The 24413-nt window shown below is 32.1% G+C and overlaps 3 long non-coding RNA genes across 6 annotated transcripts; 2 read left to right on the forward strand and 1 right to left on the reverse strand.

The window, feature by feature from the left end:
* Positions 1–1025: 1025 nt before the first annotated feature.
* On the forward strand, positions 1026–2954 carry LOC106364191. Its single transcript, XR_007328896.1, has 2 exons — positions 1026–2241; positions 2340–2954. It is a non-coding gene; the product is annotated as an uncharacterized LOC106364191 (long non-coding RNA).
* A 2802-nt stretch (positions 2955–5756) lies between these two features.
* Positions 5757–14377, forward strand: LOC125593344. The gene is made up of 2 exons (XR_007329270.1): positions 5757–13908; positions 13990–14377. It is a non-coding gene; the product is annotated as an uncharacterized LOC125593344 (long non-coding RNA).
* Positions 14378–22011: 7634 nt separating this feature from the next.
* LOC106364192 lies at positions 22012–23563 on the reverse strand. Of its 4 annotated transcripts, XR_007329277.1 has the most exons (5): positions 23305–23483; positions 23110–23168; positions 22797–22966; positions 22483–22675; positions 22012–22393 (listed from the first exon to the last, which is right to left on the reverse strand). It is a non-coding gene; the product is annotated as an uncharacterized LOC106364192 (long non-coding RNA). The 4 variants fall into 4 exon arrangements; XR_007329279.1 differs by having other exon boundaries at positions 22483–22644; positions 23110–23563; XR_007329278.1 differs by having other exon boundaries at positions 22797–22969; positions 23110–23561.
* Between the last annotated feature and the right edge of the window lie 850 nt (positions 23564–24413).

The raw sequence follows: 24413 nt of genomic DNA on the forward strand, positions 1-24413 counted from the left end.
ACTCCTTGAGAGTCCTCCTGGAAATCCTTCAGAGTCATCCGGGAAATCCTTTGGTTTTATCATTGCTTTTATCTATTTTATTATATCTATTCATCTATGATTTCTGTGACAAACTTCATGCTTGAATAGATCAACCAGTTAGGTTTAGGGTTCAAATAGGTTATGAAGGATTAGCTCCAACTATAGATTGCTAAGTTGTGATATTCATTTTTAAGATTGTCATTAATGCATGTTTCTTTGAGTTTTGTCAACTTTAAGATTAAGTCCCACGTGATACAATTCATCAACTCAAAACAACACCGTTTTATTGAAACCATAAGGTTAAAAATCCCGACTCCATAGTCAATTGTTCTTGTAATGGAGTTAGCTATTATGTCTACTAAAATGTCGGCGCAGTGAAAATTGCCACATCCATGGTTTTACTTGCAAAAGAAGTCAATTTGAATATTTAAAGTGCTTGTTAAATAACTTGAATATTTAAACTGTTAGTGGTTATTACCTTGAAAGTTTTTATGCGATTTTTCACGTTAAAATTTAGTCACCAATATTATATTGAGAAAATTACCTACAATAACCTATCTTTTTACAGAAATTGTTTGAATAACTCATAAAATTTAATATTACTCAGATAACCTACGTACTAGTAGAAATCTTGCTCATAGCCACAAAATACCTACGAAATTTTTGTGGCAAATTTGAAAATGCTACGAAAATACTATGAAAATAAAACGTTGCAAAAGAAGCCACGAAAATGCCACTAAAATGTCATGAAATATGAAACGTAGCAATTCGTATGTAAATAGTAGCAAGAAAAGTTACGAAACTGCCACAAGTTAAAACGTAGCAAACTATAGCCATGATTTTGCTACCGAATTTTCGTGGCAAACTGCTACGAAACTAAACGTCCTTGTAATCGTAGCTAATTTGTAAAAAAAAAAAAAAATTGCTACGGTTTGGCCACTAAATTTTCCGTGGCTGTGTAGAAAAGCCACAATTTTATCACGAATTAGCCACTCAAAATTTGAAATACTAAACCCTATATATACTTTTAAAACCCTAAACTCGAAATAAAAATCTTAAACTCTTATTTTAACTTTAAATCTCAAACTTAAATTCAAAAATTAATGTTTTTCAGGTTTTACTCTTAAATCTTTAATCTAACCTCGAAACTATATTCCAAACCATACACTTTAAACCTAAACATAATACCCTAAATCAGAAATACAAACACCAAAACTAATATTTTCAAACTCAAATGTTAAACATAAATTACAATCTCTATACCCCAAATCAAAACATAATCTTTAAAGAATTTAATTATTTAAACTAAATAAATAATGCTCAATATATAATTATTAGTTATTTATATAAATATTTAAAATGTTTACACGTAAACTTTATCTCTTTGTTTGGTAAGCATGTAAACTTTATCTAAAATTAAAACAAAACAGTATCTTTAATTCTAAGGCTTAAACTATTAAACCTAAACAAACCCTCTATAACCCCTAAACTCAAACCCTAAAACTTTTAATTCTAAATAAAAACTAAACACTATAGTATAACTAAACTTTCTCTTAAATCCTAAACTATAAATATACTTTAATAAAAGTGACACTTAACTTTATATTTTCATACTATAGACTCAAATTTTAAACTAGTCTTTTATTTTGAACTAAATCACCAGATTATATTCATAAACATGACACTTAACTTTATATTTTTGTTTTGAACTAAATCAACATATCTTAAATCATTAACATAATTTTTAATATCTATAGTTAAAAAAGTATAAAATTAAATAAAACATTCTCTTTTGTCTTCCATATATATTAAAGGGAAATTGCAGTAGATATACATGAAAACTTATTTAATTAGGTATATACCTATTGTCACTGGGTATTTTTGATAATGGCCAGATTACCCCCTTATTGTATTTTGCAGACAATAACCGACAAAACCCCTTATCTCTTTAGCCATCTCTCTCTCCTTTTTTTTCTCGTTCAGTTTCTCTTTTTATTTTATTTTTGTTGAAAGTTTTTTTTCTCTTCTTTCTGACAAACTATAACTTTCTCATAAAAAAAACCTTCCTCATGTCTGTTTCCAGAAGCGTTTTCTACTCTCTTTTTTTTCTCTGTTCTGTTTCCAGAGCAACACGAGAAAAACAAAACTTGATCTTTTGGTGGTTTGATTTTTGTTTCAGAAGAATCAGAACAATGATTTTGTTGTGAGTTATCTCTATAGGTAATGGGGTCTTACTCTCATTTCCTTTTAAAAGGAGAACTATGTTGTGATTTCTCTGTTTCTCTCTCTCTCTTTTGAACTGATTTTGTTTGTTTTAGGATTGGAGGAGGCAAGGCGTACTTCTATCGAGATGGAAGACATATGTAATGGTCATCTCTCTCTCTCTCTCTCTCTCACATCTGATTTTTTGTTCTTGGTAACAGCGGTTGTCGTGAGCAAGAGGAGACGTCTCGACCCGTCGTCACCGGTCTCGAGCTTTCCCCCATCACCACCGGTCTCGATCTTTGCCCCCGTCACCACCGGTCTCGAGCTTTGCCCTCGTCACCACCGGTCTCGAGCTTGCCCCCGTCACCACCGGTCTCGAACTCGTCCCCGTCGTCATCGCTATCGCTGGTGCTGGGGATGGAGACAGAACAGAGGAAGACATCGAGAAGAGAGGCAAAGGAGGAAGGAGGAGGAGGCAGCAAAGAGAGTAGGTTTAGGGTTAATTAGGTTTAGGTTAATTAGGTTTAGGTTAAATATGTTTTGGTTAATTAGATTTGGGTTTAATGTTTTTAATTAGGTTTCTTCGTTATTTGAAGTACTCCGAAATTACCGAGTTTGTTTACAGGTATCCAACATTTCTAATGTCGCATAACAAAATGATGTTCTTGGCTATTACAAATTTTAGCCGGATTATTTTTGTAATATCTGGATAAAAGCTAACACGTCCATATTGGTTCGTCTTTATAATAACTTAATTCGAACCTATAATGTATTATCTGGTTGTAATATACATTCATATATAGATACAAAAAAAAATATTTTCTAGTTATAATCATTATAATCAGGATTATCTATGTATTATTTGTTTACAATGCACATTCATATAAATCTATTGCAATACCAAAAGACCAATCCAAAATGTATATATGACTTATTCAAATAGTAATACCCAACGATTTAGGGTTAAGATTAAGGGTTTAGTGTTTTTAAAATTTAGTGTTTAGTGTTAGATTTAAGGTTTAGGTTTTAACCAAAAATTTAAGGTTTACCCAAGGGCTTAAGTTTTAACATAAAGCTTAGAATTTATGGTTTATGGTTTAGTGTTTTTCTGACGGCGTTAAAATATTAAAAAAACAAAATTTGCAACTAGTAATTTCTTACCGAGTTTGTTTACAGATATCCAACATTTCTAATCTCGCATAACAAAATGATGTTCTTGGCTATTACAAATTTTAGCCGAATTATTTTTGTAATATTTGGATAAAAGCTAACACGTCCATATTGCTTCGTCTTTATAATAACTTAATTCGAACCTATGATATATTATCTGGTTGTAATATACATTCATATTATAGATATAAAAAAATTATTTTCTGGTTATAATCATTATAATCAGGATTATCTATGTATTATTTGTTTACAATGCACATTCATATAAATCTATTGCAATACCAAAAGACCAATCCAATATGACTTATTCAAATAGTAATAGCCAAAGATTTAGGTTTAGGATTAAAGGTTTAGTGTTTTTAAAATTTAGTGTTTAGTGTTTTGATTTAAGGTTAGGATTTATCCAAAGATTTATGGTTTACCCAAGGGTTTAGGGTTTAACCTAGGGCTTAGGATTTATGGTTTAGGGTTTAGTGTTTTGCTGACGGCGTTAAAATATTATATTTTTTTTGCAACTAGTAATTTAAAAAAATAATATAAATTTACAATATTTTGTTTGTTTTTTAAAAGATATTGAGTATGGAATATTTTTTTTAAAAAAGGAAACAAAATAATTAAAATTTGCCAAATTATTTTATGTTTTGAGAATAAAAAAAAGTAGTACTTGCAAAGAAAAAAATTAAAGAATGTTTTTAAAATAATTTTTAATGTCGTCAGCAATACACTAAACCTTAAACCCTAAATCCTAAACCCTAAATCCTAAACACTAAACTCTAAACCCATGGATAAACCATAAACCCAAGGGTTTAAGATTAAGGGTTTAGTTTTTTCAAGATTTAGTGTTTATGATTTAGGATTTAAGATTTATCCAAGGGTTTATGGTTTATCCAAGGGTTTATGGTTTACCCAATGGTTTAGGGTTTAGTATTCAGGGTTTAGGGTTTAGTGTTTTGCTGACGGCGTTATTGTACCCAAATTTATTTAAAAAGTTACACATCCAATTGCCCGGTTTAGACTTGTTCTCTCAAGTACGTGGTCATGATATAATATTCGGAAAATAAATATCATATCCATATCAACATATTTTTATATGAAAAATCTATTTATTACGGGTTTCATTGTATTTTTCTTGGGTTCACCCCTAAGTTGAACCGGTAGGTTTACCAACCAATAATATTTTGTTATTTTATATTCAATATCTTTTAAAAAAGAAACAAAATAATAAAATTTGCCAAGTTAAATTATTTTTTAAAATAAAAAGTACAAAATAAACCCTATAGCGTCTAGGTTTAGGGTTTATGGTTTGGATTTAGGGTTTAAGATTTGGGTTTAGGGTATATGGTTTGAGTTTAAAGTTTACGGTTTGGGTTTATGGTCTAGGATTTGGATTTAAGGTATACGATTTGGGTTTAGGGTCCAGGATTTGAGTTTAGGGTATAGGGTTTGATTTTAGGATTTAGAATTTGGGTTTAGGATTTAGGGTCTAAGGTTTAAGATTTAAGATTTACCCATACATATTCAGATTTATACTTTATCTGAAATATTCCAAAAATAACATTTTCGACCGGATTTAGTTTATAAAAGCTGGTTTATGGTTTACCCAAGGATTTATGGTTTACCCGACGGTTTAGAGTTTAGTATTCAGGGTTTAGTATTTTGCCAACGGCATTATTGTATCCAGATTACTTTTTAATATCCGGTTAAGATTTACACATACATATTACCTTTTATATTAACTCAACCTGAATCTATAATACATCGTCCAATTATGTTATGCATTTAAAGTACATATACAATAATCATTTTCTAGCTATCAACATGAAATGAAAAGTCAGATTATCTATGTATTATTTGATTATAATGGGCATTCATAAACATTATTGTAGCTAGTGTATTTTGACAAGGTCAACTCAAGACTTATTCCATGATTTATTGAAGTATAATTTCTTATTTTTGAATCATTATATTCACGAACGACAAAATAATCAGATATATCTAAAAAAATCGTAGAATCGAACAACCCAATTGCTATATATGAAAAAAAGTTTTCTATATGTGGTTACAATGAAATGCCTTTGAAAGTTGATCTCTAGTAGCTTTGGATTTTCACCCATGTTCAGAATCGCGCTAGATTTTAGTCGAACGGTCGGTATAGGCCAAGCGAGTTGTAGAAAAATCCTAGATTAATCGCTGCTTATTCAGAATTTAATTTTAATGGTTATTCACTTTATTAAAAAGTTACACACTTTTCCAATTTCCACACATAATTTGGATATTCACCTATTTAACCCGTTATTATAATCCAAACAAACAATAAATGTTTCCCATTTGGGTTAACAGAGATTCTGTTTTTGGGTTTAGTGCTAATTATTGTATTAGTAGTTACTAGTTCATGAACCATATGTATAAAGAGTATGTATTTGGTTCATTTATTTTCGTGCTACCAAACTTTGAACCTTTGCCATTTGGGTTACCTGAGGTTGTGATTTTGGGTTTAGTGCTAATTATTGTATTAATAGTTACTAGTACTTGAACCATATGTATTTGGTTCATTTATCTTCATGCTACCAAACTTTTAACCTTTGCCATTTGGGTTAACCGAGGTTGTGATTTTGTGTTTATTGATAATAATTTCTAACCATTTTGCTAAGGGGGTTATAGTCATAAATCATCATAAAGAATAGATAGTGAACCAATTCATTTAAGGATTATTATTTGGAGCATTTAGTTTAATAATAGCAAATTTAAACGTTTCTCATTTGGGTTAACCAAAGATAAGATTTTGGGGTTAGTGATAAATCAGGGTAGACATTTTTTTAACCAGTTACAGTTTTCGAATAACTTGCCTATATTGGTGGGGGGATTCTTGAGTTTAATCTTAATGAATAGTTATTTTGGTAAAAAGATTTTACTAATACCAAACTTATACTATTTGTTATATGGGTTAACTGAGATTATGATTTTGGAGTTAGTGATAAATTTGTTTAGGGTTTAGCTTACAGCTTTAACAAGGTCAATTTTTTTTGTCAAGTAATATCATTTTTGATTATATTATTGAATATCGAGATATTTGTATTAAATTGTTGAATATCCAGATATTTGTTTCTTTATTCGGTTGTTTGTTCCATGAAGACAGCTGAAAAAAGTAGCTTCTTTCTTCCTTTTCCTAGCATACGAAGCTAGATCTAAGACAAGTTGAATAAAAAACTTATGTAAGCAATACAAAAACATCATCAAACAAACCGAAAAATGAATCAGACTCCACCACGAGCAATGATATGCCTTTGCAAAATGACCTCTAGTAGTTTTGGGTATTCACTCATGTTCGGAATCGGGCTAGATGTTAGTTGGGCGGTCGTTATGGACCTCGCGAGTTGTAGAAAAATCTCAGATTAATTTCCGCTTATTCGGGATTTAGTTTTTAATGGTTATTCAATTTTCTGATAAAATATAGATATGAATGCATGACTTCCATAGAATGTAACAATAATTGTACGGTCGAATGGTTTCTGAAGCGTAGCTTAAAGAAACAGTTCGCGTGTTCGACCCATGGGAATCCGTTTTTGCCTTTTTATTTTTATTTTTTCATTAATGGCATAGTTGTAATTTTTATCACCTTCTCCCCCAATATGTTTTAGGGTTTTGCAAGAAAATCTCAGAGCCGCCATAACTTCCTCCATGAAAACGGCCGTGCGCCGCCAAATCCTACGCCGTAGTCGAGATCCCTTTCGTCGTAGGCCCTCTCTTCTTCCTCTTCATTAGTTCTCTTGATTAAAAGTGGACGATCGTTCTTGGATCGTGACATATCTTCCACAACATCCTTCATCCACCGAGTCACCACCAGCCAACTCTCCCGAACTCGAACCCAACTCAGTGAGTCGACTCGGCACGACCGAGTTTACTCAAACGGATGATTTTCCCAATCGCTTCCTCCAGTTTTTCTTCCTCTTCCTAACCTAATCCTACCTAACCCAGTAACTCGTGTAGCAACTGAAGCAATCACAGAGATAGAGAAGAGATAACCCAACTATATGGCTAAACGAAGAAGAATCACATAACAATCATTATATCCATTTAAATCCTTAAAGTACTTTTCATAAAGCTGCCCATTAAAAGCAGCTGTTCAGAATGGATCTGATATATATAAACAGTAAGAACAATATATAAGGATATTTTGTACTTGCACTTTTTTTTTAAAAAAAATTGTCATTGTCGAAAAGCATCCATGTTGTGAGATGAAGACAAAATGACCGGCTATATGAACATGTGATTTGATTGAAAGCGTTTCATGAGGTTAATGGAGTCATTTTACCCTCTACCATCTCTTTGTTCGCAAATTATTTGATAATATACACACTTTGCCAATTTCAAAAATTTCTTGTATATTCACCTAATTAACCCTATATTAAAACTAAAATGCTGTAAAAAAGAAGGTAGAATAAAGTAAACATAATTAATAATTACTCCTAACTTTCTATTGGTTAAGATAAGAGGGTGAGGATCACAATTTTTGACCATTGATTAGATTAATCAATCAATGGTTCAGATTCATTTATTTGTGTTTCTTTCTCTCTCTCCAAAGTGTCTTCTCTCGATACCTATACAATCTTTGTTAATATTTTTGAAAGATACATTTCTATATTACCCTTGATCACATGATTGAATCAAGATTTTAAAAATCGTTTTTAAAAGGAAAGAAATCATTAATATACAGTAAATTTAAAACAAAACTAATAATCATTAAATAAAAGGAAAACATGTATTTTAAAAAAGGAAATATTAATTTATGGAAAAAAACACCATTGTTGACGCATCCATCTTCTTTTTCACAAGCCATGTATGAGAAGTTCAAAATTTAACATCAAGCTTTTCAAGATCAGACAACTTTGGCATCATTATTGTGAAACTGGTAACTTATAGTCTTTTTGTTCTATTTAAACAACAATTATATACAATCGATATCTAACTAGGTTATGTATGTTTTGTTCTTAATATTTTCTTTGGTTACTTTTGATTTGTAGAACTATTTACTTAATTTTACCAAAGGAACTTCACGATTCAGCAGATTTAAAATCCAGGTAACTGAAACCAATTTACATACATAGTAGATGAAGACAAACATAAATTCTGTCAAATATTGGTGAGAGTAAAATTTTGAGTTGGTAGACATACATTTTGTCCACTGATAGTTGATAGGTTGCTGTAAAGTCTAGATGTTTTATAGTAGACTTCAAATGACAACATGGAAGACATATATATAGGCTATGAGAGAGTAGGGTGTCTACATATTATGGTAGACAACAACTCCCAAACCGGTGGACTTATAATTTGTCTACGAACATACGGTAGACTTTCGTAAATGTCTACATATCTTCATAGACATGACAGTTCAAATTGGTAGATTGGTATGTTTTATGATAATAATTGGCAGATTAGAGTAATGTCTACACAGAACAGCAGACTTCAAATTGTAATTTGGTAGACTTTTATTTTGTCTGGAACATATTAGTAGACTTCAACTAGCAATATGACTGATTTATATTTACTGGTGGACTAATTGGTAGACTCGCCTGATGGCTACATTTTTTTGCTGACATGAAAATCTAAACTCCTAGACTAGTTTGTTATCTGCTGAAAAATGGCAGACCTTTTCTTGGCAGACCTTCAATTCGTCTGCGAAATAATAGTGGACTCGCATAAAGTCTACTTTTATGGGTAGATTGTCTGATAATTGTAAAGTCTACATATTATTGGCAGACTTGCTGATAATCGAAACCTTTGTGTTTTCCATATTATATTCATTTTTGAACAGTAGTTGACGACCATTCTCTATATTACTCTGTTTTTAATTATATAGTATATTGATTTTGTAGGCATTCTCATAGTTGAAAAAATGAATGGCAATCTATATAAAAGTTGTGAGGATGAAGAAAAAAGTGGAACTTTTAACGAAAGTACAGTGTTACTATTGACGGAGGCAGTGAAGATAAACAGAACAGTGTTGCATTTCATGGATAGGGTGAAGGCGAGGCACAAAGTGGTGCACCATATATATATGGTGAAGAAGAGGTCCAAAGTGGTATGTTTGATGAAAACAACCACAAATGAAAAAGATGAAAACTGAGAAGGTGGATACTGAACAACAACCACAGAAGTGGCGGAAACTGTACACATGCTCAAATTGTAAGCAAGGAGGACATAACCGTGCCACTTGCAAAGGTGGGTGAGAAACATTTTTAAAACAGTATTAGTTTCTGATTTTTAAAAGTTTACAACTGAGTATTTTGATTACATTTGATTTTGGCACACTATTTTGGTTTTCAATATTCCAACTTTATATTGAGCTGGGTTTAAATTAACTATGGCTGTTTGTGTTGATTAATCAAAGAGAAAATGCAGATTTTAGTGTTCTACTTGGGAAGTCTTTTTTTTTGTTTTTCAGAACTGGAAGAAATTGCAGCACGTGAACAATAAATTATTAAAGAAACTGATTATATGTGAAAGATGTAAAGTAATAACCATATGAATCATAACAATAAAATGAAACTGTTTAAGCATTGCAAAGTCTTAAAATCGTACCAATAAAATAAAATTAATAAGAATGCAACTTCAGTAGGGATATATCAACTCACGATCACTCGCTCGCAACGGAAGCGGGTTAGAAACTGTGGGACCATGTTGTTCAGTCTCCTCAAATATTTCTGCTGCAAGCTTTTCTCTAACCATCTTGATATTCTCATCAGATAAAGACGTGGTAAACTCAGCACCTAGCGCATGACACTCAATGAATTTTATTGCATAAATTCCACAATCACCTGTTTTCAACATTTGAGGAATCCCTTGTCTTGGTCTTCGAACCTTATATTGTTCAACACTCATCTTTGGCCTTTCTGATACGTAGATATGTCTTCATCTTTCAGATGTGGTACCGTAAACATCTATATTGAGTAAAAAAAAAGGTAACTATTATACTTAGCTCATAAATAATAGATGTAGGTTGTAGAGAATATATGGAACTACCTCATTAGTCTTTGACTTCTCTGTCAGTAGCATCACCTCCAACTCCAAAAGGTCTATCCTTATTCTCATTATTTCATAGCTTCTAAGTTGTTTTCCCATCTCTTCTAATTTACACTCCAATGTTTCTACCTTTTTTGCTTGTTGCACAAGTTCCATTTTCATGCGTATCACTTCAGTGGGCTCAGTAGAAGAAACAGAAACGTTTGAATCTAATGCTTTGATTTTCTTCGTGCTAGCTATCATCACTTCTGTTTTGTGTTTCAGCGATGTCTCCTTACCATCACTTTTCTCATTTGCATCTTCAGCTTTTTCTCCATCATTTTTTTCTATGTTCTTTGCAGTCTGAATGATGTTTGTTCCATGATCCACCCAAGTCACAAGTCCTAGACTTCCTTCTTTGTGTATGGCTTCAAGAAGAGCATCAACCTTTTTGTCGACACTTTTATCCTCCCATACAATAGGTGCTACTTGATTGATAATAACATTCCTGATATTTTCCTACAGATTCAAGCCAAAATCAGAATTACTCTTTTTTAAGACAAACAAAATTGAATCAACACCAACACAAAAGATAGCAAACATTCCAAATACCTTATCAGCGGCTGAGACAATAGACTTTTTTTGTCCCCTTTAAACCTCTATACTTTAGAATAGGAGGCCCATCGATGTTTCTGGACGACCAATCTTTGCTCCGAGGCTTGGGACGACACTGTAAGCCCATGCTTATAGAGCTTAAACAAACCCATCTAATGTGTATGAGTTAGCATTCAAGTTTACACGCTTCACTGAAGCAATCAACCGCTTGAAAGCCTCTTTTCCCAAAGGATGTTTCTGAAATTTTGGCAAGTCAAAAACCATTCGAGAAAGTTCAAGCGGAAGCTTCTTTTTATCATCTTCACCTATGATAATAGTTGCTAAAATAGACAAATACGTAAAACAGATTTTGTCTTCTGTTGACCAAGAAAAAACATCTTCCAAGGCTCCTCTCAACTCTTTCTTGCAAGGGCTTTTCCTGTTTACGTTTAACTTCTTCCACAATCCTTTATGCACCTTTGTTTCAACGACATATTCATTCTCAACAAAAGGTGCACAGTTCAAAGCAGTTATGTTTTCGAACTCTGACAAAGAGAACCGAGCCGGTGTATTTCCAAACAAGCACCACATCTAATGCTTTTTCTTGCAAACAAGTTGGTTCACAAGAAGATGCTCGACGACCTTAGACGACCAAGTGAATTTATTTTCTACGAATCGTATAATGTTCCACACTTCTTCTCCAACAGCATTTTCAACATCTTCTAAAAACTCAGTCTTACTATGGTGGTTGATACTTTTCTTGGGTTTTGGCTCTCAACCAAGTGAAAACAATCGTAATGGAAATCCTAAATCCACATTTGTTTGAATTGACATCCTGTAAAAAGAATATGAGTCTAATAGATTAAATGAAAAAACTCTTGGAAATAATTATTCAACTTTAACTAAAGACTCTCAAGATAATTAAAGAAAATAATCTTGTACACATGCTCAAATATAACTATAGGAAGATTTACGACAGTCATTGGCTGAGAGTGAAGGTAAAATTAGAGAATGATGTTACTAAACTGATTTTAAAACCATGCCTCGTTCACGATCTGAAATTCACTGGTTACAAAGTATTTTGCCAATAGAATTGGTGCAGCAAGAGGAAGACAAGAAAAGAGATTTTGTCGATAAAATTGGTGAATTGCTAGAATTTTGTCGCTGAAATTTATTTGATTTTGAGTCAATATTTTTGTATATCCTAAATTTTCTTATTTTACAATAAATGATTAATGAGATAATTAATATTAAAAAAATTATTTGATTAATATTGAGAAAATTACCTACAATAACCTATCTTTTTACAGAAATTGTTTGAATAACTCATAAAATTTAATATTACTCAGATAACCTACGTACTAGTAGAAATATTGCTCATAGCCACAAAATACCTACGAAATTTTCGTGGCAAATTTGAAAATGCTACGAAAATACTATGAAAATAAAATGTTGCAAAAGAAGCCACAAAAATGCCACTAAAATGTCATGAAATATGAAACATAGCAATTCGTATGTAAATCGTAGCAAGAAAAGTCACGAAACTGCCACGAGTTAAAACGTAGCAAACTATAGCCATGATTTTGCTACCGAATTTTCGTGGCAAACTGCTACGAAATTAAACGTCCTTGTAATCGTAGCTAATTTGTAAAAAATATCTTTTTTGCTACGGTTTGCCCACTAAATTTTCCGTGGCTGTGTAGAAAAGCCACAATTTTATCACGAATTAGCCACTAAAATTTGAAATACTAAACCCTAAATATACTTTTAAAACCCTAAACTCTAAATAAAAATCTTAAACTCTTATTTTAACTTTAAATCTCAAACTTAAATTCAAAAATTAATATTTTTCAGGTTTTACTCTTAAATCTTTAATCTAACCTCGAAACTATATTCCAAACCATACACTTTACACCTAAACATAATACCCTAAATCATAAATCCAAACACCAAAACTAATATTTTCAAACTCAAATGTTAAACATAAATTACAATCTCTATACCCCAAATCAAAAACATAATCTTTAAAGAATTTAATTATTTAAGCTAAATAAATAAGGCTCAATATATTATTATTAGTTATTTATATAAATATTTAAAATGTTTACACGTAAACTTTATCTCTTTGTTTGGTAAGCATGTAAACTTTATCTAAAATTAAACAAAACAGTATCTTTAATTCTAAGGCTTAAACTATTAAAACCTAAACAAACCCTCTATAACCCCTAAACTCAAACTCTAAAACTTTTAATTCTAAATAAAAACTAAACACTATAGTATAACTAAACTTGCTCTTAAATCCTAAACTATAAATATACTTTAATAAAAGTGACACTTAACTTTATATTTTCATACTATAAACTCAAATTTTAAACTAGTCTTTTATTTTGAACTAAATCATCAGATTATATTCATAAACATGACACTTAACTTTATATTTTTGTTTTGAACTAAATCAACATATCTTAAATCATAAACATAATTTTTAATATCTATAATTAAAAAAATATAGAATTAAATAAAACATTCTCTTTTGTCTTCCATATATATTAAAACTAAAATGCTGTAAAAAAAAGGTAGAATAAAGTAAACATAATTAATAATTACTGCTAACTTTCTATTGGTTAAGATAAGAGGGTGAGGATCATAATTTTTGACCATTGATTAAATCTAATCAATGGTTCAGATTCATTTATTTGTGTTTCTTTCTCTCTCTCCAAAGTCTCTTCTCTCGATATCTTTTTCTGCTTTTTCTAATCTTCTTCCCTCCAGAACTCTATCTCTTCAACAACACAACTCTGTCTTAATCTCTCACAATCACTCACAGCCTTCTTCTTCTCCATCTACAACAACAAAGTTTAACAACGACCGTCGCGTTCTTCACCACCACCACCGTCACGCTCTTCACCACCATCACTGGTAGCGTCTCTCTCTCTCTCTCTCTCTCTCTCTCCTTCTCTTTTCTGTGCGTTGAATCTGAGTTTATTTATTTTGGTAAAGGAAGGTGGAGGTGGCAGAGGAGATTGATGGAGGATGAGGTAGCAGAGGCTGTGGCTCCTGAGCTGAGCCGGCTTGAAGATTGAAGATGAGAAGCTATGGTGAGGAAGCAGAAGAAGCATGACGGCGGAGGAGGTGTGAAGCGTCGCTTCATCCATAACACTACCGGTGGCTCCAAAAACAAATTGACTCGCCGCTTCAGGCGTAGTATCCGGAGGTGTCGGCGGAGAAGCTGGTGGCGGTACCGGTGGTTGAGCCGACGTATATATTTGTGTATATATATATGTATGATATATATTTATAATTTTTTTTTCTATATATTTTGTAATTTCGTTAATAAAAATTATTTTTTTCTAATTTAGTAATTTATTTTTATGAATTTGTTTTTTAATTTTTTTTTTTTAAAAGACACGTATTAGCCACGATTTGTTTCGTAGCCAGAATAGACACGCAAACTTTCGTAGCAAAATGTAAAAATATTTGCCACGAAAATGTCGCAGCAAATCGTGGCAATTTGCTACGTTCTTTGACACGGTCAGTTTTTGCTACGATCGTATACATACAATTTAATTTTCGTAGCATTTCGTGGCTTCCTCTCTATATACCAAACGAAATTTGGGTTATAGCCACGAAAATAAATGTGGCTGTGAGGGATTTTTTACTAGTGGTATACTAATCATCAAAGTAATTTCGTAATTCCTAAACTACCCTTTTATAACTTGAGCATTATATTGTTTTAATCAAATAATTATTTTAATATTAATTATCTCATTAATCATTTATTGTAAAATAAGGAAATTTAGGATATACAAGAATATTGACGTTAAATCAAATAAATTTCAGCGACAAAATTCTAGCAATTCACCAATTTTATCGACAAAGTCTCTTTTCTTGTCTTCCTCTTGCTGCACCAATTCTATTGGCAAAATACTTTGTAACCAGTGAATTTCAGATCGTGAGCGAGGCGTGGTTTTAAACCCAGTTTAGTAACATTGTTCTCTAATTTTACCTTCACTCTCGGCCAATGACTCTGTCGTAAATCTTCCTATAGTTATATTTGAGCATGTGTACAAGATTGTTTTCTATAATTATCTTGAGAGTCTTTAGGTAAAGTTGAATAATTCTTTGCTAGAGTTTTTTCATATATAATCTATTAGACTCATAGTCTTTTTACAGGATGTCAATTCAAACAAATGTGGATTTAGGATTTCCATTACGATTGTTTTCACTTGGTTGTGAGCCAAAACCCAAGAAAAGTATCAACCACCATAGTAAGACTGAGTTTTTAGAAGATGTGGAAAATGCTGTTGGAGAAGAAATGCGGAACATTATATGGTTCGTAGAAAATAAATTCACTTGGTCGTCTAAGGTCGTCGAGCATCTTCTTGTGAACCAACTTGTTTGCAAGAAAAAGCATGAGATGTGGTGCTTGTTTGGAAATACACGGCTCGGTTCTCTTTGTCAGAGTTCGAAAACATAACTGCTTTGAACTGTGCACCTTTTGTTGAGAATGAATATGTCGTTGAAACAAAGGTGCATAAAGGATTGTGGAAGAAGTTAAAAGTAAAGAGGAAAAGCCCTTGCAAGAAAGAGTTGAGAGGAGCCTTGGAAGATGTTTTTTCTTGGTCAACAGAAGACAAAATCCGTTTTACGTATTTGTCTGTTTTAGCAACTATTATCATAGGTGAAGATGATGAAAAGAAGCTTCCGCTTGAACTTTCTCGAATGGTTTTTGACTTGACAAAATTGAAGAAACATCCTTTGGGAAAAAAGGCTTTCAAGCGGTTGATTGCTTCAGTGAAGCGTGTAAACTTGAATGCTAACTCATACACATTAGATGGGTTTGTTTAAGCTCTACAAGTATGGGCTTACAGTGTCGTCCCAAGCCTCGGAGCAAAGATTGGTCATCAAGAAACATCGATGGGCCTCCTATTCTAAAGTATTGAGGTTTAAAGGGGACAAAAAAAGTCTATTGTCTCAGCCGCTGATAAGGTATTTGGAATGTTTGCTAACTTTGTGTTGGTGTTGATTCAATTTTGTTTGTCTTAAGAAAGAGTAATTCTGATTTTGGCTTGAATCTGTAAGAAAATATCAGGAATGTTATTATCAATCAAGCAGCACCTATTGTATGGGAGGATAAAAGTGTCGACAAAAAGGTTGATGCTCTTCTTGAAGCCATACACAAAGAAGGAGGTCTAGGACTTGTGACTTGGGTGGATCATGGAACAAACATCATTCAGACTGCAAAGAACATAGAAAAAAATGATGGAGAAAAAGCTGAATATGCAAATGAGAAAAGTGATGGTAAGGAGACATCGCTGAAACACAAAACAGAAGTGATACGCATGAAAATGGAACTTGTGCAACAAGCAAAAAAGGTAGAAACATTGGAGTGTAAATTAGAAGAGATGGGAAAACAACTTAGAAGCTATGAAATAATGAGAATAAGGATAGACCTTTTGGAGCTGGAGGTAATGCTACTGACAGAGAAGTCAAAGACTAATGAGGTAGTTCCATATATTCTTTACAACCTACATCTATTATTTATGAGCTAAGTATAATAGTTACCTTTTTTTTTACTCAATATAGATGTTTACGGTACCACATCTGAAAGATGAAGACATATCTACGTATCAGAAAGGCCAAAGATGAGTGTTGAACAATATAAGGTTCGAAGACCAAGACAAGGGATTCCTCAAATGTTGAAAACAGGTGATTGTGGAATTTATGCAATAAAATTCATTGAGTGTCATGCGCTAGGTGCTGAGTTTACCACATCTTTATCTGATGAGAATATCATGATGGTTAGAGAAAAGCTTGCAGCAGAAATATTTGAGGAGACTGAACAACATGGTCCCACAGTTTCTAACCCGCTTCCGTTGCGAGCGAGTGATCGTGAGTTGATATATCCCTACTGAAGTTGCATTCTTATTAATTTTATTTTATTGGTACGATTTTAAGACTTTGCAATGTTTAAACAGTTTCATTTTATTGTTATGATTCATATGGTTATTACTTTACATCTTTCACATATAATCAGTTTCTTTAATAATTTATTGTTCACGTGCTGCAACATCTTCCAGTTCTGAAAAGCAAAAAAAAGACTTCCCAAGTAGAACACTAAAATCTGCATTTTCTCTTTGATTAATCAACACAAACAGCCATAGTTAATTTAAACCCAGCTCAATATAAAGTTGGAATATCGAAAACCAAAATAGTGTGCCAAAATCAAATGTAATCAAAATACTCAGTTGTAAACTTTTAAAAATCAGAAATTAATACTGTTTTAAAAATGTTTCTCAACCACCTTTGCAAGTGGCACGGTTATGTCTTCCTTGCTTACAATTTGAGCATGTGTACAGTTTCCGCCACTTCTGTGGTTGTTGTTCGGTATCCACCTTCTCGGTTTTCATCTTTTTCATCTGTGGTTGTTTTCCCATCGCTCTTCCGAATGCAGAAAGATACCTCGAATCTGCCAAGAACAACCAGGAACAAAGCATTTTGACCAGCAACAAAAAATTTATCGATTTATATGTTGTATAATCAAAATTTTGAAAAATCGTGATCGTACGCAACTTATGTTGTAACTCCTTTCTTGGTGCTATATATTTGCCCCACAGTTATACGCTCTAAAATCTGGACAATATTTTGTGTACCTATGGAGTCACCAACCATTTTATCATCTTCAGTCTCTCCATCTAAAGACATCTTTGAATCAAATCCAGAACTACCACTTGTAGAACCAAAACAATTTCCATCTTCACTAATTTAATCAAACATACCACTTTGGACCTCTTCTTCACCATATCTATATGGTGCACCACTTTGTGCCTCGCCTTCACCCTATCCATGAAATGCAACACTGTTCTGTTTATCTTCACTGCCTCCGTCAATAGTAACACTATACTTTCGTTAAGAGTTCCACTTTTTTCTTCATCCTCACAACTTTTATATAGATTGCCATTAATTTTTTCAACTATGAGAATGCCTGCAAAATCAATATACTATATAATTAGAAACAGAGTAATATAGAGAATGGTCGTCAACTACTGTTCAAAAATGAATATAATATGGAAAACACAAAGGTTTCGATTATCAGCAAGTCTGCCAATAATATGTAGACTTTACAATTATCAGACAATCTACCCATAAAAGTAGACTTTATGCGAGTCCACTATTATTTCACAGACGAATTGAAGGTCTGCCAAGAAAAGGTCTGCCATTTTTCAGTAGATAACAAACTAGTCTAGCAGTTTAGATTTTCATGTCAGCAAAAAAATGTAGCCATCAGGCGAGTCTACCAATTTGTCCCCCAGTAAATATAAATCAGTCATATTGCTAGTTGAAGTCTACAAATATGTTCCAGACAAAATAAAAGTCTACCAAATTACAATTTGAAGTCTGTTGTTCTGTGTAGACATTACTCTAATCTGCCAATTATTATCATAAAACAAACCAATCTACCAATTTGAATTGTCATGTCTATGAAGATATGTAGACATTTACGAAAGTCTACCGTATGTTCATAGACAAAATATAAGTCCACCGGTTTGGGAGTTGTTGTCTACCATAATATGTAGCCACCCTACTCTCTCATAGCCTATATATATGTCCTCCATGTTGTCATTTGAAGTCTACTATAAACATCTAGACTTTACAGCAACCTGTCAACTATTAGTGGACAAAATGTATGTCTACCAACTCAAAATTTTACTCTCACCAATATTTGACAGAATTTATGTTTGTCTTCATCTACTATGTATGTAAATTGGTTTCAGTTACTTGGATTTTAAATCTGCTGAATCGTGAAGTTCATTTGGTAAAATTAATTAAATAGTTCTACAAATCAAAAGTAACCAAAGAAAATATTAAGAACAAAACATACATAACCTAGTTAGATATCGATTGTATATAATTGTTGTTTAAATAGAACGAAACGACTATAAGTTACCAGTTTCACAATAATGATGCCAAAGTTGCCTGATCTTGAAAAGCTTGATGTTAAATTTTGAACTTCTCATACATGGTTTGTGAAAAAGAAGATGGATGCGTCAACAATGGTGTTTTTTTTTCCCATAAATTAATATTTCCTTTTCTAAAATACATGTTTTCCTTTTATTTAATGATTATTAGTTTTGTTTTAAATTTACTGTATATTAATGATTTCTTTCCTTTTTAAAACGATTTTTAAAATCCTGATTCAATCATGTGATCAAGGGTAATATAGAAATGTATCTTTCAAAAATATTAACAAAGATTGTATAGGTTATTTTAGAAATTTTATATATTTGTAAGGTTACGGTGGCTAATGTCCCTATTATATTTTGTTTTTTTACACTTATATATTTTAGTCAGCTATAATTGAACCTGTTAGAAACTAATATGCATTAGCCAAAAAATATGAAGGCAGAAAAACAAAACATCGTTTATTATGTTCTAAAAACTCTACTAAATTTTCTGAACAATTTTCAAACAAATTATTGCTCGCTTCATCATCTGCACCATTTTAGTACAACAAAAAAATTGGTATTATAAAAAAAGTTCAGAAAGATAAATAAAGAAAACTTCTTATTTATATATATAAAGGCAAAGCTAAACATTCCAACTTCATCCAACAAAGTTTTATTAAGGAGATGACTGGTTTCCACGTTACCACCTGCAAACGCAGATTTTACGGTTTTTAGCGGTTGTCAGCGTTTTGCAACAATCACATAAAACGCTATGAACCGCTTCGAAATGCTCCAAACCTCCAAAATTTAAAAGCTGGCTCCAGCTAACTTTTGCGGTTACGGGTGGTTGCGGGAGAGTAAAATATTTTTTTAAACTATATAAATATAAATAAAAATATTAAATTATAATTTAAAATTTAAATAATAGAGATACTAAAATATATTAATATTATATTTTAATTTATATTATAAAATTTTACAGTAAAAATATTTTATATAATTTTTAAAAAAATTAAAAATATAATTTAATAAATATAAATTTTATATTCGTTATAATAATATGATTTTTAACATTTTATAATTATATAAAATATAAATATTGTTAATTTATTATTTAACCACTGCCGCATTTGATAGATAACCAGTCATAAATATCTAACAAACACAACAATTTCTAACCGTTGTACCAATCGTACAAATCGTTTAATAATGCTTAAAACCGCAATCTTCAGCACCGAAAAACATGCACAACCGCACTCGCAACCACTGCGGTTACACAAGTCGGGCCTAACTAAACTAAAAGAAAAGAACAACCAAAAACTATCGCCAACTGTTGGGAATGTCCTAAAATCATTTGTACTTACTCTTGTTAAAGTCGTAGTGTCGAGATTGACAATCGTATAATATTAGGTGGTTATAATGTTTTGCTAGAAACCGCTTATAATCTATGAATCGAGAATTCATTACTAATATTATATGATCTTATAGTCTATGGTCACACACCTAAGAAAACTAGATTAATAATATGTTATGTTCTTAAGGGATTACTATATATATTACTAGGGTTGGCCCGCCCTACGGACGGAAAGTTATAATAAAACTATTTTATATGAATTTGAAATAGTTTATGAAACATTTAAAATTGTTATAGATTGAAAATAATTTTATAAACAAACAAATAATGAAATTTTTTTTGAGATCATATTGTTATTTTTAATAATATTTTTGGTTTGAACTAAATGACAATTACTTTCATTATTCTCTATATATATATTCTTACAATTCTATTCCAATTTGACATAATAAACAAATATCTAAAGTTTATATAAAAAATACTATATTTATTTCAACCAATAATTATTTTAATACTATATTTATATAAATTTTATATAAATAATACTATATTTATATAAGTAGTTTGGTGGGTTGTTTTTTATTCTGTTATTTAATAATGCTATATTTATTTATATAAAAAAATAAAAAATATTTTTTATTCTTTTTTTATTTTTGTACGGATCTAAACATATATTTGGTTCGAAGCATATTTTGGATACCATAACACCGAATATTCAGATGCTTCACCGAATATTCAGATGCTTCCAGCTCACTAAAGATCGAAAAGCTATCAAATCAGGAATACTTATAAAGTAATATTATAAGTAATATCAAATCAGGAATACTTATAAACATATATTCCAGCTCACTATTATGATATCCGCTCCCACTTCTAAGTAATATTATAGTTGTTTTTTAATGACCTTTGTTTTTTGTTTAATATTGGACGTATAGTTTATGGAAGTGTTTTACTAATTGTTTTGGATGTCATCGGCGCTTATGTGTACGTTGTTGAGTTGCGGTCTATCTGATGGATCTTTGGAATGCGGAGGCTGTCAATTTACTTTATTTAAGTAGTTTGGTGGGCTGGCTTTTAATCTGTTTTTTCTTAAATGGCTCTTCTTATTTGGGAAAAAATGACACTATATATACGTCTTGAATGACAAAACAAATGTCTCCATTGCTAATGTGCTATTAACCAATGTTGTAAACACACAGGAGAATACATGTGTAAGTGTTTGGCCCAGGTTTCACACACATGGCGTATTTGAGGTGGGTGTTAGAGGTTTAGCTGCATGGCAATGTTAGAGCTTATGGTTGCTTGCTGCGTGTCCATGGAGATTGCAAACAGGTGAATATTTAACTGTCAAAATTTGACCTGATTGGAGTTGTCTTAGAAGAGATGAGAATCTGGAATCTAGCAGTTGGCTAAACCACGAAGGAGTAACATTTTCAAAGAAACAGAGGCGATCAAAATGTATGCAAAGCCAATGGTGAAACACGTTTTATAATCTTTCTTCTGAAAGCATAAATTTGTATAGCATAGTAGGTTAATAAAGCAAGGTTGTGTGGAAATGGTCCACTCTTAAATCACCAGAAAATGTTAGTCTTTGAGGGATTTGCTATCTGCCACGTCACTTTGACAGATTGTCAATGAATCATTTGTCACTACACTGTGACGACTAAAGTACCTTAGTATTCTTACTTTGGCTTCTTTAGGGATTTGGGGTCACATCCATGTGAAAATTCATAGGTTAACTTCACTCGAGTAATTGGATTTGAGCAATAAGTTTCTGTTTGGATCATACCACCCAAGTTCTCTACAATGGTAAAGCTTGAACTTTTTACAATTGTAAAGCTTGAACTTTCAGATTTGATCATAGCTTCTTCAATGGCATGTTACCTAGCTGGTCTGATTCTCAGTGAAAGTTCCTTATATGGCACGATAAGTTTGATAACATCTTCTCTGTGTGTTTCAGAAATCAGAATCATCATCTTTAGATATAAATTCTTAGACTTGCTTATAAACTTATTGTGCCATATATCTCTTGGATAGTCTTGACGGCATGATTCTCTTATCTGTGTGTCTCTTGAAACTTCCCTCCATCCAGATGCATTGTTATCTGATCCACAAAACAAAATTTTCATGATCGAAGTTAATCTTAAGATTGATCTTTGTGTTGCATACATTAACGTCACTCTGTAGACATACCTTTTTGCAGCCAAGATCAGAGGGAGTAATGGTAGCGGCATCATCAACAGCAAGCTTGAGTCCTGCAACCCCACAATTTGCTTCTTAAAGCTCTTTCTTCCAGCCTCAATGATCACCAGGGACAGAAGATGCATTGTTCCTTCTACAACTTCTTCTTTCACCCTGACCATCCACACAAACTCACCAAAGCATTCTACGATTGGAAAAACTCAAAACATGAATCGAAATGAAAAGAGAGATATCTCATCTGCTTGTTACACGAAATCGAAATCGAAGAAGATGATATCTCATCTGCTCTCCATTCAAAATTTTACCTACAAATTTCTTTGATCAGACCATCCAAACTCTGTTGTTTACTTTCCCCGTTGTTCCTAAGATGGCTCCGAGTAATATCAAATCCGGTGATAAGAGTACATCGAACCCGCTTTGAAAAGATGTTGAATGCATTCAGATGGTGGACATTGACGGTGGATTTCATGAGCGTCTGCTGCAAAACATGAACACAGTTAATCAAAATTAACTAATGAAAAAAAAACAGCTCCCAAAAATTGTGATAATCAGCTTATGTATTTTAAAATCTTTGTTTCTATGTGTTTCTAGGCTGGGAATATCTTAGCTTGCTGATACCTCTGAGCTCGCCACCGATTCCCAAAACTAAGGAGGCGGACAACTGCTACGGCAGACAACTGCTACAGCAGAGAAGAGAGAATGATGAAACTTTAAAATCAGAAACGCCGAACATGTCTTATTATAGAACATATCTAATTGAGATTAAACATGAAGAAGAAATAATCGGAAGCGTTTCAGTGGTAGAGATGATACAGATGAAGATGAGAAGTCTCGTAGAAGGATGAAGGAGACGATCGCGAGAAGCCTAGGGTTTACTTCCTTCAGTTACGGACCTGACTTCATATCAAGCGTAGCCCATCACTTTCACGTCCCAAACAAACAGCAACAAATCCCCAAACAAAAAGCCCAAACACACACCCGAAATATGAAGTTTAATGAAACGCAACGCAACCGGACACTTGTCGACCTGTTAGGAGTTGAATTTCCTATGTGGCATCCTAGGTGTCTTTCTAAGGAGAGGCTAAACTGTACTTTATATATATAGATATATAGATATGTGTAAAGCTAGGTCATTATATAATGATAATGATCTCTCATAATTAGATAATGAGTTCAAGCCGCTTGAAACGTAAAACCCTAAACATAAACAAAAACAGAGACAAAGGAGTTTGTCAAGTTTGTGTGCATGTGGATACCGGTAGAGGCACGACGCTTGGAGTGCTAGTAATCTCAACTTGGTTTATTTATCTTCCGCTGCGAATAACCATGTATATACGAAACCTTAAGATCTAGATTTGTTTCAGTATTGACATGAGATTCTAGGCAAACTAAATTCATAGGTTGATTTATAAATTATTATAAACCGGTATGAATTCCAACAGTGGTATCAGAGTCTATTTATTTAATACTTAAATTGAATCTTATTTAATTTATATATTGATATAGATAAATAATTTTGTTCGATCTTGTTTAAATTGTTAATTAACCGAGCCTGTGATAATCGTAAGTTGATGAAGGTGTTCATCAATTTCCAAAATAAAGATAAGGGTATATTAGATATACATGTATTTTAGAAAGGTCCATATCTTAATTTTGATATTGTATATTACGATTACCACATATCAACGTATACGTTAACCGCATGCATATAATAATAATTACATACACATGTGATTCGTTGTGTAGTTTGAATATGTGTAATAGTGATTACGCATGCATATGTTCATAAGGTGATTGCATATTTGATTTAAAAGGCAACATATATTATAGTAATATTTGGTCGTTGATTTTTGAATAGTATACTATGCATATTCATTCAATGTGAATCGTATAATATAAGGTAATCGTGTATTATTGTAATG

Source organism: Brassica napus, chromosome C9, assembly GCF_020379485.1.
Source record: "Brassica napus cultivar Da-Ae chromosome C9, Da-Ae, whole genome shotgun sequence".
NCBI classification, from domain to species: Eukaryota; Viridiplantae; Streptophyta; class Magnoliopsida; order Brassicales; family Brassicaceae; genus Brassica; species Brassica napus.